The sequence below is a fragment of the Macaca mulatta genome, chromosome 15, assembly GCF_049350105.2.
Source record: "Macaca mulatta isolate MMU2019108-1 chromosome 15, T2T-MMU8v2.0, whole genome shotgun sequence".
NCBI lineage: Eukaryota > Metazoa > Chordata > Mammalia > Primates > Cercopithecidae > Macaca > Macaca mulatta.
The window spans coordinates 30,630,345-30,649,084 of record NC_133420.1 but is presented as its reverse complement, the minus strand read 5'-3'; positions in this window follow the sequence as shown (position 1 = coordinate 30,649,084).

The following is an 18,740-nucleotide window of genomic DNA, read 5'->3' as shown; positions in this document are numbered from 1 at the left end:
TTTCTCAGAAAGCTTCCTTCTCTTTGTTATCGGAGGATATTTCCTTTGGCCCTATAGTCTTCAATGGGATCCGAAATATCTGTTCTCAGATTCCACAGAAATAAGGCTAGCAAAGAGATCCACGAAATACAGATATAACTCTGTGAGATGAATTAACAGAACACTCAGAAGTTTCTCAGAAAGCTTCTTTCCAGATTTCATCTGAGGATATTTCCTTTTTCACTATAGCCCTCTAAGGGCTTCCAAATATCACTTTGCCCATTCCACAAGAACTGTCTTAGCGAAAGGCTTCTTGAGGGGAAAGCTGTAACTCTGTGAGATGATTTCACAGAACACAAAGAAGTTTCTCAGAAAGCTTCTTTCTCTTTGTTATCGGAGGATATTTCCTTTGGCCCTATAGTCTTCAATGGGATCCGAAATACCTGTTCTCAGATTCCACAGAAATAAGGCTAGCAAAGAGATCCACGAAATACAGATGTAACTCAGTGAGATGAATTAACAGAACACTCAGAAGTTTCTCAGAAAGCTTCTTTCCAGATTTCATCTGAGGATATTTCCTTTTTCACTATAGCCCTCTATGGGCTTCCAAATATCACTTTGCCAATTCCACAAGAACTGTCTTAGCGAAAGGCTTCTTGAGGGGAAAGCTGTAACTCTGTGAGATGATTTCACAGAACACAAAGAAGTTTCTCAGAAAGCTTCTTTCTCTTTGTTATCGGAGGATATTTCCTTTGCCCCTATATTCTTCATAGGAATCCGAAATATCTGTTCTCCGATTCCAAAGAAATAAGGCTAGCAAAGAGATCCACGAAATACACATGTAAATCCGTTAGATGAATTAACAGAACACTAAGCAGTTTCTCAGAAAGCTTCTTTCTAGATTTCATGTGAGGATATTTCCTTTTTCACCATAGCCCTCTATGGGCTTCCAAATATCACTTTGCCAATTCCACAAGAACTGTCTTAGCGAAAGGCTTCTTGAGGGGAAAGCTGTAACTCTGTGAGATGATTTCACAGAACACAAAGAAGTTTCTCAGAAAGCTTCTTTCTCTTTGTTATCGGAGGATATTTCCTTTGCCCCTATAGTCTTCATAGGAATCCGAAATATCTGTTCTCAGATTCCACAGAAATAAGGCTAGCAAAGAGATCCACGAAATACAGATGTAACTCTGTGAGATGAATTAACAGAACACTAAGCACTTTCTCAGAAAGCTTCTTTCCAGATTTCATCTGAGGATATTTCCTTTTTCACCATAGCCCTCTAAGGGCTTCCAAATATCACTATGCCAATTCCACAAGAACGGTCTTAGCGAAAGGCTTCTTGAGGGGAAAGCTGTAACTCTGTGAGATGATTTCACAGAACACAAAGAAGTTTCTCAGAAAGCTTCTTTCTCTTTGTTATCGGAGGATATTTCCTTTGGCCCTATAGTCTTCAAAGGGATCCGAAATATCTGTTCTCAGATTCCACAGAAATAAGGCTAGCAAAGAGATCCACGAAATACAGATGTAACTCTGTGAGATGAATTAACAGAACACTAAGCAGTTTCTCAGAAAGCTTCTTTCGAGATTTCATCTGAGGATATTTCCTTTTTCACCATAGCCCTCTATGGGCTTCCAAATATCACTTTGCCAATTCCACAAGAACTGTCTTAGTGAAAGGCTTCTTGAGGGGAAAGCTGTAACTCTGTGAGATGATTTCACAGAACACAAAGAAGTTTCTCAGAAAGCTTCTTTCTCTTTGTTATCGGAGGATATTTCCTTTGGCCCTATAGTCTTCAATGGGATCCGAAATATCTGTTCTCAGATTCCACAGAAATAAGGCTAGCAAAGAGATGCACGAAATACAGATGTAACTCTGTGAGATGAATTAACAGAACACTAAGCAGTTTCTCAGAAAGCTTCTTTCCAGATTTCATCTGAGGATATTTCCTTTTTGACCATAGCCCTCTATGGGCTTCCAAATATCACTTTGCCAATTCCACAAGAACTGTCTTAGCGAAAGGCTTCTTGAGGTGAAAGCTGTAACTCTGTGAGATGATTTCACAGAGCACAAAGAAGTTTCTCAGAAAGCTTCTTTCTCTTTGTTATCGGATGATATTTCCTTTGTCCCTATAGTCTTCAATGGGATCCGAAATATCTGTTCTCAGATTCCACAGAAATAAGGCTAGCAAAGAGATCCACGAAATACAGATGTAACTCTGTGAGATGAATTAACAGAACACTAAGCAGTTTCTCAGAAAGCTTCTTTCCAGATTTCATCTGAGGATATTTCCTTTTTCACTATAGCCCTCTATGGGCTTCCAAATATCACTTTGCCAATTACACAAGAACTGTCTTAGTGAAAGGCTTCTTGAGGGGAAAGCTGTAACTCTGTGAGGTGATTTCACAGAACACAAAGAAGTTTCTCAGAAAGCTTCTTTCTCTTTGTTATCGGAGGATATTTCCTTTGGCCCTATAGTCTTCAATGGGATCCGAAATATCTGTTCTCAGATTCCACAGAAATAAGGCTAGCAAAGAGATGCACGAAATACAGATGTAACTCTGTGAGATGAATTAACAGAACACTAAGCAGTTTCTCAGAAAGCTTCTTTCCAGATTTCATCTGAGGATATTTCCTTTTTCACCATAGCCCTCTATGGGCTTCCAAATATCACTTTGCCAATTCCACAAGAACTGTCTTAGCGAAAGGCTTCTTGAGGGGAAAGCTGTAACTCTGTGAGATGATTTCACAGAGCACAAAGAAGTTTCTCAGAAAGCTTCTTTCTCTTTGTTATCGGAGGATATTTCCTTTGGCCCTATAGTCTTCAATGGGATCCGAAATATCTGTTCTCAGATTCCACAGAAATAAGGCTAGCAAAGAGATCCACGAAATACAGATGTAACTCTGTGAGATGAATTAACAGAACACTAAGCAGTTTCTCAGAAAGCTTCTTTCCAGATTTCATCTGAGGATATTACCTTTTTCACCATAGCCCTCTAAGGGCTTCCAAATATCACTTTGCCAATTCCACAAGAACTGTCTTAGCGAAAGGCTTCTTGAGGGGAAAGCTGTAACTCTGTGAGATGATTTCACAGAACACAAAGCAGTTTCTCAGAAAGCTTCTTTCTCTTTGTTATCGGAGGATATTTCCTTTGGCCCTATAGTCTTCAATGGGATCCAAAATATCTGTTCTCAGATTCCAAAGAAATAAGGCTAGCAAAGAGATCCACGAAATACAGATGTAACTCTGTGAGATGAATTAACAGAACACTAAGCAGTTTCTCAGAAAGCTTCTTTCCAGATTTCATCTGAGGATATTTCCTTTTTCACCATAGCTCTCTATGGGCTTCCAAATATCACTTTGCCAATTCCACGAGAACTGTCTTAGCGAAAGGCTTCTTGAGGGGAAAGCTGTAACTCTGTGAGATGATTTCACAGAACACAAAGAAGTTTCTCAGAAAGCTTCCTTCTCTTTGTTATCGGAGGATATTTCCTTTGGCCCTATAGTCTTCAATGGGATCCGAAATATCTGTTCTCAGATTCCACAGAAATAAGGCTAGCAAAGAGATCCACGAAATACAGATATAACTCTGTGAGATGAATTAACAGAACACTCAGAAGTTTCTCAGAAAGCTTCTTTCCAGATTTCATCTGAGGATATTTCCTTTTTCACTATAGCCCTCTAAGGGCTTCCAAATATCACTTTCCCCATTCCACAAGAACTGTCTTAGCGAAAGGCTTCTTGAGGTGAAAGCTGTAACTCTGTGAGATGATTTCACAGAACACAAAGAAGTTTCTCAGAAAGCTTCTTTCTCTTTGTTATCGGAGGATATTTCCTTTGGCCCTATAGTCTTCAATGGGATCCGAAATACCTGTTCTCAGATTCCACAGAAATAAGGCTAGCAAAGAGATCCACGAAATACAGATGTAACTCAGTGAGATGAATTAACAGAACACTCAGAAGTTTCTCAGAAAGCTTCTTTCCAGATTTCATCTGAGGATATTTCCTTTTTCACTATAGCCCTCTATGGGCTTCTAAATATCACTTTGCCAATTCCACAAGAACTGTCTTAGCGAAAGGCTTCTTGAGGGGAAAGCTGTAACTCTGTGAGATGATTTCACAGAACACAAAGAAGTTTCTCAGAAAGCTTCTTTCTCTTTGTTATCGGAGGATATTTCCTTTGCCCCTATATTCTTCATAGGAATCCGAAATATCTGTTCTCCGATTCCAAAGAAATAAGGCTAGCAAAGAGATCCACGAAATACACATGTAAATCCGTTAGATGAATTAACAGAACACTAAGCAGTTTCTCAGAAAGCTTCTTTCCAGATTTCATGTGAGGATATTTCCTTTTTCACCATAGCCCTCTATGGGCTTCCAAATATCACTTTGCCAATTCCACAAGAACTGTCTTAGCGAAAGGCTTCTTGAGGGGAAAGCTGTAACTCTGTGAGATGATTTCACAGAACACAAAGAAGTTTCTCAGAAAGCTTCTTTCTCTTTGTTATCGGAGGATATTTCCTTTGCCCCTATAGTCTTCATAGGAATCCGAAATATCTGTTCGCAGATTCCACAGAAATAAGGCTAGCAAAGAGATCCACGAAATACAGATGTAACTCTGTGAGATGAATTAACAGAACACTAAGCACTTTCTCAGAAAGCTTCTTTCCAGATTTCATCTGAGGATATTTCCTTTTTCACCATAGCCCTCTAAGGGCTTCCAAATATCACTATGCCAATTCCACAAGAACGGCCTTAGCGAAAGGCTTCTTGAGGGGAAAGCTGTAACTCTGTGAGATGATTTCACAGAACACAAAGAAGTTTCTCAGAAAGCTTCTTTCTCTTTGTTATCGGAGGATATTTTCTTTGGCCCTATAGTCTTCAAAGGGATCCGAAATATCTGTTCTCAGATTCCACAGAAATAAGGCTAGCAAAGAGATCCACGAAATACAGATGTAACTCAGTGAGATGAATTAACAGAACACTCAGAAGTTTCTCAGAAAGCTTCTTTCCAGATTTCATCTGAGGATATTTCCTTTTTCACTATAGCCCTCTATGGGCTTCCAAATATCACTTTGCCAATTCCACAAGAACTGTCTTAGCGAAAGGCTTCTTGAGGGGAAAGCTGTAACTCTGTGAGATGATTTCACAGAACACAAAGAAGTTTCTCAGAAAGCTTCTTTCTCTTTGTTATCGGAGGATATTTCCTTTGCCCCTATATTCTTCATAGGAATCCGAAATATCTGTTCTCCGATTCCAAAGAAATAAGGCTAGCAAAGAGATCCACGAAATACACATGTAACTCCGTGAGATGAATTAACAGAACACTAAGCAGTTTCTCAGAAAGCTTCTTTCCAGATTTCATGTGAGGATATTTCCTTTTTCACCATAGCCCTCTATGGGCTTCCAAATATCACTTTGCCAATTCCACAAGAACTGTCTTAGCGAAAGGCTTCTTGAGGGGAAAGCTGTAACTCTGTGAGATGATTTCACAGAACACAAAGAAGTTTCTCAGAAAGCTTCTTTCTCTTTGTTATCGGAGGATATTTCCTTTGCCCCTATATTCTTCATAGGAATCCGAAATATCTGTTCTGCGATTCCAAAGAAATAAGGCTAGCAAAGAGATCCACGAAATACAGATGTAACTCTGTGAGATAAATTAACAGAACACTCAGCAGTTTCTCAGAAAGCTTCTTTCCAGATTTCATCTGAGGATATTTCCTTTTTCACCATAGCCCTCTATGGGCTTCCAAATATCACTTTGCCAATTCCACAAGAACTGTCTTAGCGAAAGGCTTCTTGAGGGGAAAGCTGTAACTCTGTGAGATGATTTCACAGAGCACAAAGAAGTTTCTCAGAAAGCTTCTTTCTCTTTGTTATCGGATGATATTTCCTTTGTCCCTATAGTCTTCAAAGGGATCCGAAATATCTGTTCTCAGATTCCACAGAAATAAGGCTAGCAAAGAGATCCACGAAATACAGATGTAACTCTGTGAGATGAATTAACAGAACACTAAGCAGTTTCTCAGAAAGCTTCTTTCCAGATTTCATCTGAGGATACTACCTTTTTCACCATAGCCCTCTATGGGCTTCCAAATATCACTTTGCCAATTCCACAAGAACTGTCTTAGCGAAAGGCTTCTTGAGGGGAAAGCTGTACCTCTGTGAGATGATTTCACAGAACACAAAGAAGTTTCTCAGAAAGCTTCTTTCTCTTTGTTATCGGAGGATATTTCCTTTGGCCCTATAGTCTTCAATGGGATCCGAAATACCTGTTCTCAGATTCCACAGAAATAAGGCTAGCAAAGAGATCCACGAAATACAGATGTAACTCAGTGAGATGAATTAACAGAACACTCAGAAGTTTCTCAGAAAGCTTCTTTCCAGATTTCATCTGAGGATATTTCCTTTTTCACCATAGCCCTCTATGGGCTTCCAAATATCACTTTGCCAATTCCACAAGAACTGTCTTAGCGAAAGTCTTCTTGAGGGGAAAGCTGTAACTCTGTGAGATAATTTCACAGAACACTAAGTAGATTCTCAGAAAGCTTCTTTCCAGATTTCATCTGAGGATATTTCCTTTTTCACCATAGCCCTCTAAGGGCTTCCAAATATCACTTTGCCAATTCCACAAGAACTGTCTTTGCGAAAGGCTTCTTGAGGGGAAAGCTGTAACTCTGTGAGATGATTTCACAGAACACAAAGAAGTTTCTCAGAAAGCTTCTTTCTCTTTGTTATCAGAGGATATTTCCTTTGCCCCTATAGTCTTCATAGGAATCCGAAATATCTGTTCTCAGATTCCACAGAAATAAGGCTAGCAAAGAGATCCACGAAATACAGATGTAACTCTGTGAGATGAATTAACAGAACACTAAGCACTTTCTCAGAAAGCTTCTTTCCAGATTTCATCTGAGGATATTTCCTTTTTCACCATAGCCCTCTAAGGGCTTCCAAATATCACTATGCCAATTCCACAAGAACGGTCTTAGCGAAAGGCTTCTGGAGGGGAAAGCTGTAGCTCTGTGAGATGATTTCACAGAACACAAAGAAGTTTCTCAGAAAGCTTCTTTCTCTTTGTTATCGGAGGATATTTCCTTTGGCCCTACAGTCTTCAAAGGGATCGGAAATATCTGTTCTCAGATTCCACAGAAATAAGGCTAGCAAAGAGATCCACGAAATACAGATGTAACTCTGTGAGATGAATTAACAGAACACTAAGCAGTTTCTCAGAAAGCTTCTTTCGAGATTTCATCTGAGGATATTTCCTTTTTCACCATAGCCCTCTATGGGCTTCCAAATATCACTTTGACAATTCCACAAGAACTGTCTTAGCGAAAGGCTTCTTGAGGGGAAAGCTGTAACTCTGTGAGATGATTTCACAGAACACAAAGAAGTTTCTCAGAAAGCTTCTTTCTCTTTGTTATCGGAGGATATTTTCTTTGGCCCTATAGTCTTCAAAGGGATCCGAAATATCTGTTCTCAGATTCCACAGAAATAAGGCTAGCAAAGAGATCCACGAAATACAGATGTAACTCTGTGAGATGAATTAACAGAACACTAAGCAGTTTCTCAGAAAGCTTCTTTCCAGATTTCATCTGAGGATATTTCCTTTTTCACCATTGCCCTCTATGGGCTTCCAAATATCACTTTGCCAATTCCACGAGAACTGTCTTAGCGAAAGGCTTCTTGAGGGGAAAGCTGTAACTCTGTGAGATGATTTCACAGAACACAAAGAAGTTTCTCAGAAAGCTTCTTTCTCTTTGTTATCGGAGGATATTTCCTTTGGCCCTATAGTCTTCAATGGGATCCGAAATACCTGTTCTCAGATTCCACAGAAATAAGGCTAGCAAAGAGATCCACGAAATACAGATGTAACTCAGTGAGATGAATTAACAGAACACTCAGAAGTTTCTCAGAAAGCTTCTTTCCAGATTTCATCTGAGGATATTTCCTTTTTCACTATAGCCCTCTATGGGCTTCCAAATATCACTTTGCCAATTCCACAAGAACTGTCTTAGCGAAAGGCTTCTTGAGGGGAAAGCTGTAACTCTGTGAGATGATTTCACAGAACACAAAGAAGTTTCTCAGAAAGCTTCTTTCTCTTTGTTATCGGAGGATATTTCCTTTGCCCCTATATTCTTCATAGGAATCCGAAATACCTGTTCTCCGATTCCAAAGAAATAAGGCTAGCAAAGAGATCCACGAAATACACATGTAACTCCGTGAGATGAATTAACAGAACACTAAGCAGTTTCTCAGAAAGCTTCTTTCCAGATTTCATGTGAGGATATTTCCTTTTTCACCATAGCCCTCTATGGGCTTCCAAATATCACTTTGCCAATTCCACAAGAACTGTCTTAGCGAAAGGCTTCTTGAGGGGAAAGCTGTAACTCTGTGAGATGATTTCACAGAACACAAAGAAGTTTCTCAGAAAGCTTCTTTCTCTTTGTTATCGGAGGATATTTCCTTTGCCCCTATAGTCTTCCTAGGAATCCGAAATATCTGTTCTCAGATTCCACAGAAATAAGGCTAGCAAAGAGATCCACGAAATACAGATGTAAATGTGTGAGATGAATTAACAGAACACTAAGCAGTTTCACAGAAAGCTTCTTTCCAGATTTCATCTGAGGATATTTCCTTTTTCACCATAGCCATCTATGGGCTTCCAAATATCACTTTGCCAATTCCACAAGAACTGTCTTAGCGAAAGGCTTCTTGAGGGGAAAGCTGTAACTCTGTGAGATGATTTCAGAGAATACAAAGAAGTTTCTCAGAAAGCTTCCTTCTCTTTGTTATCGGAGGATATTTGCTTTGGCCCTATAGTCTTCAAAGGGATCCGAAATATCTGTTCTCAGATTCCACAGAAATAAGGCTAGCAAAGAGATCCACGAAATACAGATGTAACTCTGTGAGATGAATTAACAGAACACTAAGCAGTTTCTCAGAAAGATTCTTTCCAGATTTCATCTGAGGATATTTCCTTTTTCACCATAGCCCTCTATGGGCTTCCAAATATCACTTTGCCAATTCCACGAGAACTGTCTTAGCGAAAGGCTTCTTGAGGGGAAAGCTGTAACTCTGTGAGATGATTTCACAGAACACAAAGAAGTTTCTCAGAAAGCTTCTTTCTCTTTGTTATCGGAGGATATTTCCTTTGGCCCTATAGTCTTCAATGGGATCCGAAATATCTGTTCTCAGATTCCACAGAAATAAGGCTAGCAAAGAGATCCACGAAATACAGATATAACTCTGTGAGATGAATTAACAGAACACTCAGAAGTTTCTCAGAAAGCTTCTTTCCAGATTTCATCTGAGGATATTTCCTTTTTCACTATAGCCCTCTAAGGGCTTCCAAATATCACTTTGCCCATTCCACAAGAACTGTCTTAGCGAAAGGCTTCTTGAGGGGAAAGCTGTAACTCTGTGAGATGATTTCACAGAACACAAAGAAGTTTCTCAGAAAGCTTCTTTCTCTTTGTTATCGGAGGATATTTCCTTTGGCCCTATAGTCTTCAATGGGATCCGAAATACCTGTTCTCAGATTCCACAGAAATAAGGCTAGCAAAGAGATCCACGAAATACAGATGTAACTCAGTGAGATGAATTAACAGAACACTCAGAAGTTTCTCAGAAAGCTTCTTTCCAGATTTCATGTGAGGATATTTCCTTTTTCACCATAGCCCTCTATGGGCTTCCAAATATCACTTTGCCAATTCCACAAGAACTGTCTTAGCGAAAGGCTTCTTGAAGGGAAAGCTGTAACTCTGTGAGATGATTTCACAGAACACAAAGAAGTTTCTCAGAAAGCTTCTTTCTCTTTGTTATCGGAGGATATTTCCTTTGCCCCTATATTCTTCATAGGAATCCGAAATATCTGTTCTCCGATTCCAAAGAAATAAGGCTAGCAAAGAGATCCACGAAATTCAGATGTAACTCTGTGAGATAAATTAACAGAACACTCAGCAGTTTCTCAGAAAGCTTCTTTCCAGATTTCATCTGAGGATATTTCCTTTTTCACCATAGCCCTCTATGGGCTTCCAAATATCACTTTGCCAATTCCACAAGAACTGTCTTAGCGAAAGGCTTCTTGAGGGGAAAGCTGTAACTCTGTGAGATGATTTCACAGAGCACAAAGAAGTTTCTCAGAAAGCTTCTTTCTCTTTGTTATCGGAGGATATTTCCTTTGTCCCTATAGTCTTCAATGGGATCCGAAATATCTGTTCTCAGATTCCACAGAAATAAGGCTAGCAAAGAGATCCACGAAATACAGATGTAACTCTGTGAGATGAATTAACAGAACACTAAGCAGTTTCTCAGAAAGCTTCTTTCCAGATTTCATCTGAGGATACTACCTTTTTCACCATAGCCCTCTATGGGCTTCCAAATATCACTTTGCCAATTCCACAAGAACTGTCTTAGCGAAAGGCTTCTTGAGGGGAAAGCTGTACCTCTGTGAGATGATTTCACAGAACACAAAGAAGTTTCTCAGAAAGCTTCTTTCTCTTTGTTATCGGAGGATATTTTCTTTGGCCCTATAGTCTTCAAAGGGATCCGAAATATCTGTTCTCAGATTCCACAGAAATAAGGCTAGCAAAGAGATCCACGAAATACAGATGTAACTCTGTGAGATGAATTAACAGAACACTAAGCAGTTTCTCAGAAAGCTTCTTTCCAGATTTCATCTGAGGATATTTCCTTTTTCACCATTGCCCTCTATGGGCTTCCAAATATCACTTTGCCAATTCCACGAGAACTGTCTTAGCGAAAGGCTTCTTGAGGGGAAAGCTGTAACTCTGTGAGATGATTTCACAGAACACAAAGAAGTTTCTCAGAAAGCTTCTTTCTCTTTGTTATCGGAGGATATTTCCTTTGGCCCTATAGTCTTCAATGGGATCCGAAATACCTGTTCTCAGATTCCACAGAAATAAGGCTAGCAAAGAGATCCACGAAATACAGATGTAACTCAGTGAGATGAATTAACAGAACACTCAGAAGTTTCTCAGAAAGCTTCTTTCCAGATTTCATCTGAGGATATTTCCTTTTTCACTATAGCCCTCTATGGGCTTCCAAATATCACTTTGCCAATTCCACAAGAACTGTCTTAGCGAAAGGCTTCTTGAGGGGAACGCTGTAACTCTGTGAGATGATTTCACAGAACACAAAGAAGTTTCTCAGAAAGCTTCTTTCTCTTTGTTATCGGAGGATATTTCCTTTGCCCCTATATTCTTCATAGGAATCCGAAATACCTGTTCTCCGATTCCAAAGAAATAAGGCTAGCAAAGAGATCCACGAAATACACATGTAACTCCGTGAGATGAATTAACAGAACACTAAGCAGTTTCTCAGAAAGCTTCTTTCCAGATTTCATGTGAGGATATTTCCTTTTTCACCATAGCCCTCTATGGGCTTCCAAATATCACTTTGCCAATTCCACAAGAACTGTCTTAGCGAAAGGCTTCTTGAGGGGAAAGCTGTAACTCTGTGAGATGATTTCACAGAACACAAAGAAGTTTCTCAGAAAGCTTCTTTCTCTTTGTTATCGGAGGATATTTCCTTTGCCCCTATAGTCTTCCTAGGAATCCGAAATATCTGTTCTCAGATTCCACAGAAATAAGGCTAGCAAAGAGATCCACGAAATACAGATGTAACTGTGTGAGATGAATTAACAGAACACTAAGCAGTTTCACAGAAAGCTTCTTTCCAGATTTCATCTGAGGATATTTCCTTTTTCACCATAGCCATCTATGGGCTTCCAAATATCACTTTGCCAATTCCACAAGAACTGTCTTAGCGAAAGGCTTCTTGAGGGGAAAGCTGTAACTCTGTGAGATGATTTCAGAGAATACAAAGAAGTTTCTCAGAAAGCTTCCTTCTCTTTGTTATCGGAGGATATTTGCTTTGGCCCTATAGTCTTCAAAGGGATCCGAAATATCTGTTCTCAGATTCCACAGAAATAAGGCTAGCAAAGAGATCCACGAAATACAGATGTAACTCTGTGAGATGAATTAACAGAACACTAAGCAGTTTCTCAGAAAGATTCTTTCCAGATTTCATCTGAGGATATTTCCTTTTTCACCATAGCCCTCTATGGGCTTCCAAATATCACTTTGCCAATTCCACGAGAACTGTCTTAGCGAAAGGCTTCTTGAGGGGAAAGCTGTAACTCTGTGAGATGATTTCACAGAACACAAAGAAGTTTCTCAGAAAGCTTCTTTCTCTTTGTTATCGGAGGATATTTCCTTTGGCCCTATAGTCTTCAATGGGATCCGAAATATCTGTTCTCAGATTCCACAGAAATAAGGCTAGCAAAGAGATCCACGAAATACAGATATAACTCTGTGAGATGAATTAACAGAACACTCAGAAGTTTCTCAGAAATCTTCTTTCCAGATTTCATCTGATGATATTTCCTTTTTCACTATAGCCCTCTATGGGCTTCCAAATATCACTTTGCCCATTCCACAAGAACTGTCTTAGCGAAAGGCTTCTTGAGGGGAAAGCTGTAACTCTGTGAGATGATTTCACAGAACACAAAGAAGTTTCTCAGAAAGCTTCTTTCTCTTTGTTATCGGAGGATATTTCCTTTGGCCCTATAGTCTTCAATGGGATCCGAAATACCTGTTCTCAGATTCCACAGAAATAAGGCTAGCAAAGAGATCCACGAAATACAGATGTAACTCAGTGAGATGAATTAACAGAACACTCAGAAGTTTCTCAGAAAGCTTCTTTCCAGATTTCATCTGAGGATATTTCCTTTTTCACTATAGCCCTCTATGGGCTTCCAAATATCACTTTGCCAATTCCACAAGAACTGTCTTAGCGAAAGGCTTCTTGAGGGGAAAGCTGTAACTCTGTGAGATGATTTCACAGAACACAAAGAAGTTTCTCAGAAAGCTTCTTTCTCTTTGTTATCGGAGGATATTTCCTTTGCCCCTATATTCTTCATAGGAATCCGAAATATCTGTTCTCAGATTCCAAAGAAATAAGGCTAGCAAAGAGATCCACGAAATACAGATGTAACTCTGTGAGATGAATTAACAGAACACTCAGCAGTTTCTCAGAAAGCTTCTTTCCAGATTTCATCTGAGGATATTTCCTTTTTCACCATAGCCCTCTATGGGCTTCCAAATATCACTTTGCCAATTCCACAAGAACTGTCTTAGCGAAAGGCTTCTTGAGGGGAAAGCTGTAACTCTGTGAGATGATTTCACAGAGCACAAAGAAGTTTCTCAGAAAGCTTCTTTCTCTTTGTTATCGGATGATATTTCCTTTGTCCCTATAGTCTTCAATGGGATCCGAAATATCTGTTCTCAGATTCCACAGAAATAAGGCTAGCAAAGAGATCCACGAAATACAGATGTAACTCTGTGAGATGAATTAACAGAACACTAAGCAGTTTCTCAGAAAGCTTCTTTCCAGATTTCATCTGAGGATATTTCCTTTTTCACCATAGCCCTCTATGGGCTTCCAAATATCACTTTGCCAATTCCACGAGAACTGTCTTAGCGAAAGGCTTCTTGAGGGGAAAGCTGTAACTCTGTGAGATGATTTCACAGAACACAAAGAAGTTTCTCAGAAAGCTTCTTTCTCTTTGTTATCGGAGGATATTTCCTTTGGCCCTATAGTCTTCAATGGGATCCGAAATATCTGTTCTCAGATTCCACAGAAATAAGGCTAGCAAAGAGATCCACGAAATACAGATATAACTCTGTGAGATGAATTAACAGAACACTCAGAAGTTTCTCAGAAAGCTTCTTTCCAGATTTCATCTGAGGATATTTCCTTTTTCACTATAGAACTCTAAGGGCTTCGAAATATCACTTTGCCCATTCCACAAGAACTGTCTTAGCGAAAGGCTTCTTGAGGGGAAAGCTGTAACTCTGTGAGATGATTTCACAGAACACAAAGAAGTTTCTCAGAAAGCTTCTTTCTCTTTGTTATCGGAGGATATTTCCTTTGGCCCTATAGTCTTCAATGGGATCCGAAATACCTGTTCTCAGATTCCACAGAAATAAGGCTAGCAAAGAGATCCACGAAATACAGATGTAACTCAGTGAGATGAATTAACAGAACACTCAGAAGTTTCTCAGAAAGCTTCTTTCCAGATTTCATCTGAGGATATTTCCTTTTTCACCATAGCCCTCTATGGGCTTCCAAATATCACTTTGCCAATTCCACAAGAACTGTCTTAGCGAAAGGCTTCTTGAAGGGAAAGCTGTAACTCTGTGAGATGATTTCACAGAACACAAAGAAGTTTCTCAGAAAGCTTCTTTCTCTTTGTTATCGGAGGATATTTCCTTTGCCCCTATATTCTTCATAGGAATCCGAAATATCTGTTCTCCGATTCCAAAGAAATAAGGCTAGCAAAGAGATCCACGAAATACACATGTAACTCCGTGAGATGAATGAACAGAACACTAAGCAGTTTCTCAGAAAACTTCTTTCCAGATTTCATGTGAGGATATTTCCTTTTTCACCATAGCCCTCTATGGGCTTCCAAATATCACTTTGCCAATTCCACAAGAACTGTCTTAGCGAAAGGCTTCTTGAGGGGAAAGCTGTAACTCTGTGAGATGATTTCACAGAACACAAAGAAGTTTCTCAGAAAGCTTCTTTCTCTTTGTTATCGGAGGATATTTCCTTTGCCCCTATAGTCTTCATAGGAATCCGAAGTATCTGTTCTCAGATTCCACAGAAATAAGGCTAGCAAAGAGATCCACGAAATACAGATGTAACTCTGTGAGATGAATTAACAGAACACTAAGCACTTTCTCAGAAAGCTTCTTTCCAGATTTCATCTGAGGATATTTCCTTTTTCACCATAGAACTCTATGGGCTTCCAAATATCACTTTGCCAATTCCACAAGAACGGTCTTAGCGAAAGGCTTCTTGAGGGGAAAGCTGTAACTCTGTGAGATGATTTCACAGAACACAAAGAAGTTTCTCAGAAAGCTTCTTTCTCTTTGTTATCGGAGGATATTTCCTTTGGCCCTATAGTCTTCAAAGGGATCGGAAATATCTGTTCTCAGATTCCACAGAAATAAGGCTAGCAAAGAGATCCACGAAATACAGATGTAACTCTGTGAGATGAATTAACAGAACACTAAGCAGTTTCTCTGAAAGCTTCTTTCGAGATTTCATCTGAGGATATTTCCTTTTTCACCATAGCCCTCTATGGGCTTCCAAATATCACTTTGCCAATTCCACAAGAACTGTCTTAGCGAAAGGCTTCTTGAGGGGAAAGCTGTAACTCTGTGAGATGATTTCACAGAACACAAAGAAGTTTCTCAGAAAGCTTCTTTCTCTTTGTTATCGGAGGATATTTCCTTTGGCCCTATAGTCTTCAATGGGATCCGAAATATCTGTTCTCAGATTCCACAGAAATAAGGCTAGCAAAGAGATGCACGAAATACAGATGTAACTCTGTGAGATGAATTAACAGAACACTAAGCAGTTTCTCAGAAAGCTTCTTTCCAGATTTCATCTGAGGATATTTCCTTTTTCACCATAGCCCTCTATGGGCTTCCAAATATCACTTTGCCAATTCCACAAGAACTGTCTTAGCGAAAGGCTTCTTGAGGGGAAAGCTGTAACTCTGTGAGATGATTTCACAGAGCACAAAGAAGTTTCTCAGAAAGCTTCTTTCTCTTTGTTATCGGAGGATATTTCCTTTGGCCCTATAGTCTTCAATGGGATCCGAAATATCTGTTCTCAGATTCCACAGAAATAAGGCTAGCAAAGAGATCCACGAAATACAGATGTAACTCTGTGAGATGAATTAACAGAACACTAAGCAGTTTCTCAGAAAGCTTCTTTCCAGATTTCATCTGAGGATATTACCTTTTTCACCATAGCCCTCTATGGGCTTCCAAATATCACTTTGCCAATTCCACAAGAACTGTCTTAGCGAAAGGCTTCTTGAGGGGAAAGCTGTAACTCTGTGAGATGATTTCACAGAACACAAAGCAGTTTCTCAGAAAGCTTCTTTCTCTTTGTTATCGGAGGATATTTCCTTTGGCCCTATAGTCTTCAATGGGATCCAAAATATCTGTTCTCAGATTCCAAAGAAATAAGGCTAGCAAAGAGATCCACGAAATACAGATGTAACTCTGTGAGATGAATTAACAGAACACTAAGCAGTTTCTCAGAAAGCTTCTTTCCAGATTTCATCTGAGGATATTTCCTTTTTCACCATAGCCCTCTATGGGCTTCCAAATATCACTTTGCCAATTCCACAAGAACTGTCTTAGCGAAAGGCTTCTTGAGGGGAAAGCTGTAACTCTGTGAGATGATTTCACAGAGCACAAAGAAGTTTCTCAGAAAGCTTCTTTCTCTTTGTTATCGGAGGATATTTCCTTTGGCCCTATAGTCTTCAAAGGGATCGGAAATATCTGTTCTCAGATTCCAAAGAAATAAGGCTAGCAACGAGATCCACGAAATACATGTGTAACTCCGTGAGATGAATTAACAGAACACTAAGCAGTTCTTCAGAAAGCTTCTTTCCAGATTTCATGTGAGGATATTTCCTTTTTCACCATAGCCCTCTATGGGTTTCCAAATATCACTTTGCCAATTCCACAAGAACTGTCTTAGCGAAAGGCTTCTTGAGGGGAAAGCTGTAACTCTGTGAGATGATTTCACAGAACACAAAGATGTTTCTCAGACAGCTTCTTTCTCTTTGTTATCGGAGGATATTTCCTTTGCCCCTATAGTCTTCATAGGAATCCGAAATATCTGTTCTCAGATTCCACAGAAATAAGGCTAGCAAAGAGATCCACGAAACACAGATGTAACTCTGTGAGATGAATTAACAGAACACTAAGCAGTTTCTCAGAAAGCTTCTTTCCAGATTTCATCTGAGGATATTTCCTTTTTCACCATAGCCCTCTAAGGGCTTCCAAATATCACTATGCCAATTCCACAAGAACGGTCTTAGCGAAAGGCTTCTTGAGGGGAAAGCTGTAACTCTGTGAGATGATTTCACAGAACACAAAGAAGTTTCTCAGAAAGCTTCTTTCTCTTTGTTATCGGAGGATATTTCCTTTGGCCCTATAGTCTTCAAAGGGATCGGAAATATGTGTTCTCAGATTCCACAGAAATAAGGCTAGCAAAGAGATCCACGAAATACAGATGTAACACTGTGAGATGAATTAACAGAACACTAAGCAGTTTCTCAGAAAGCTTCTTTCCAGATTTCAAGTGAGGATAATTCCTTTTTCCCCATAGCCCTCTATGGGCTTCCAAATATCACTTAGCCAATTCCACAAGAACTGTCTTAGCGAAAGGCTTCTTGAGGGGAAAGCTTTAACTCTGTGAGATGATTTCACAGAACACTAAGCAGTTTCTCAGAAAGCTTCTTTCCAGATTTCATCTGAGGATATTTCCTTTTTCACCATAGCCCTCTAAGGGCTTCCAAATATCACTTTGCCAATTCCACAAGAACGGTCTTAGCGAAAGGCTTCTTGAGGGGAAAGCTGTAACTCTGTGAGATGATTTCAGAGAACACAAAGAAGTTTCTCAGAAAGCTTCTTTCTCTTTGTTATCGGAGGATATTTCCTTTGGCCCTATAGTCTTCAAAGGGATCGGAAATATCTGTTCTCAGATTCCACAGAAATAAGGCTAGCAAAGAGATCCACGAAATACAGATGTAACTCTGTGAGATGAATTAACAGAACACTAAGCAGTTTCTCAGAACGCTTCTTTCCAGATTTCATCTGAGGATATTTCCTTTTTCACCATAGCCCTCTATGGGCTTCCAAATATCACTTTGCCAATTCCACAAGAACTGTCTTAGCGAAAGGCTTTTTGAGGGGAAAGCTGTAACTCTGTGAGATGATTTCACAGAATACAAAGAAGTTTCTCAGAAAGCTTCTTTCTCTTTGTTATCGGAGGATATTTTCTTTGGCCCTATAGTCTTCAATGGGATCCGAAATATCTGTTCTCAGATTCCACAGAAATAAGGCTAGCAAAGAGATCCACGAAATACAGATGTAACTCTGTGAGATGAATTAACAGAACACTCAGAAGTTTCTCAGAAAACTTCTTTCCAGATTTCATGTGAGGATATTTCCTTTTTCACCATAGCCCTCTTTGGGCTTCCAAATATCACTTTGCCAATTCCACAAGAACTGTCTTAGCGAAAGTCTTCTTGAGGGGAAAGCTGTAACTCTGTGAGATAATTTCACAGAACACTAAGCAGTTTCTCAGAAAGCTTCTTTCCAGATTTCATCTGAGGATATTTCCTTTTTCACCATAGCCCTCTAAGGGCTTCCAAATATCACTTTGCCAATTCCACAAGAACTGTCTTTGCGAAAGGCTTCTTGAGGGGAAAGCTGTAACTCTGTGAGATGATTTCACAGAACACAAAGAAGTTTCTCAGAAAGCTTCTTTCTCTTTGTTATCGGAGGATATTTCCTTTGGCCCTATAGTCTTCAATAGGATCCGAAATATCTGTTCTCAGATTAAACAGAAATAAGTCTATCAAAGAGATCCACGAAATACAGATGTATCTCTGTGAGATGAATTAACAGAACACTCAGCAGTTTCTCAGAAAGCTTCTTTCCAGATTTCATCTGAGGATATTTCCTTTTTCACCATAGCCCTCTATGGGCTTCCAAATATCACTTTGCCAATTCCACAAGAACTGTCTTAGCGAAAGGCTTCTTGAGGGGAATGCTGTAACTCTGTGAGATGATTTCACAGAACACAAAGAAGTTTCTCAGAAAGCTTCTTTCTCTTTGTTATCGGAGATTATTTCCT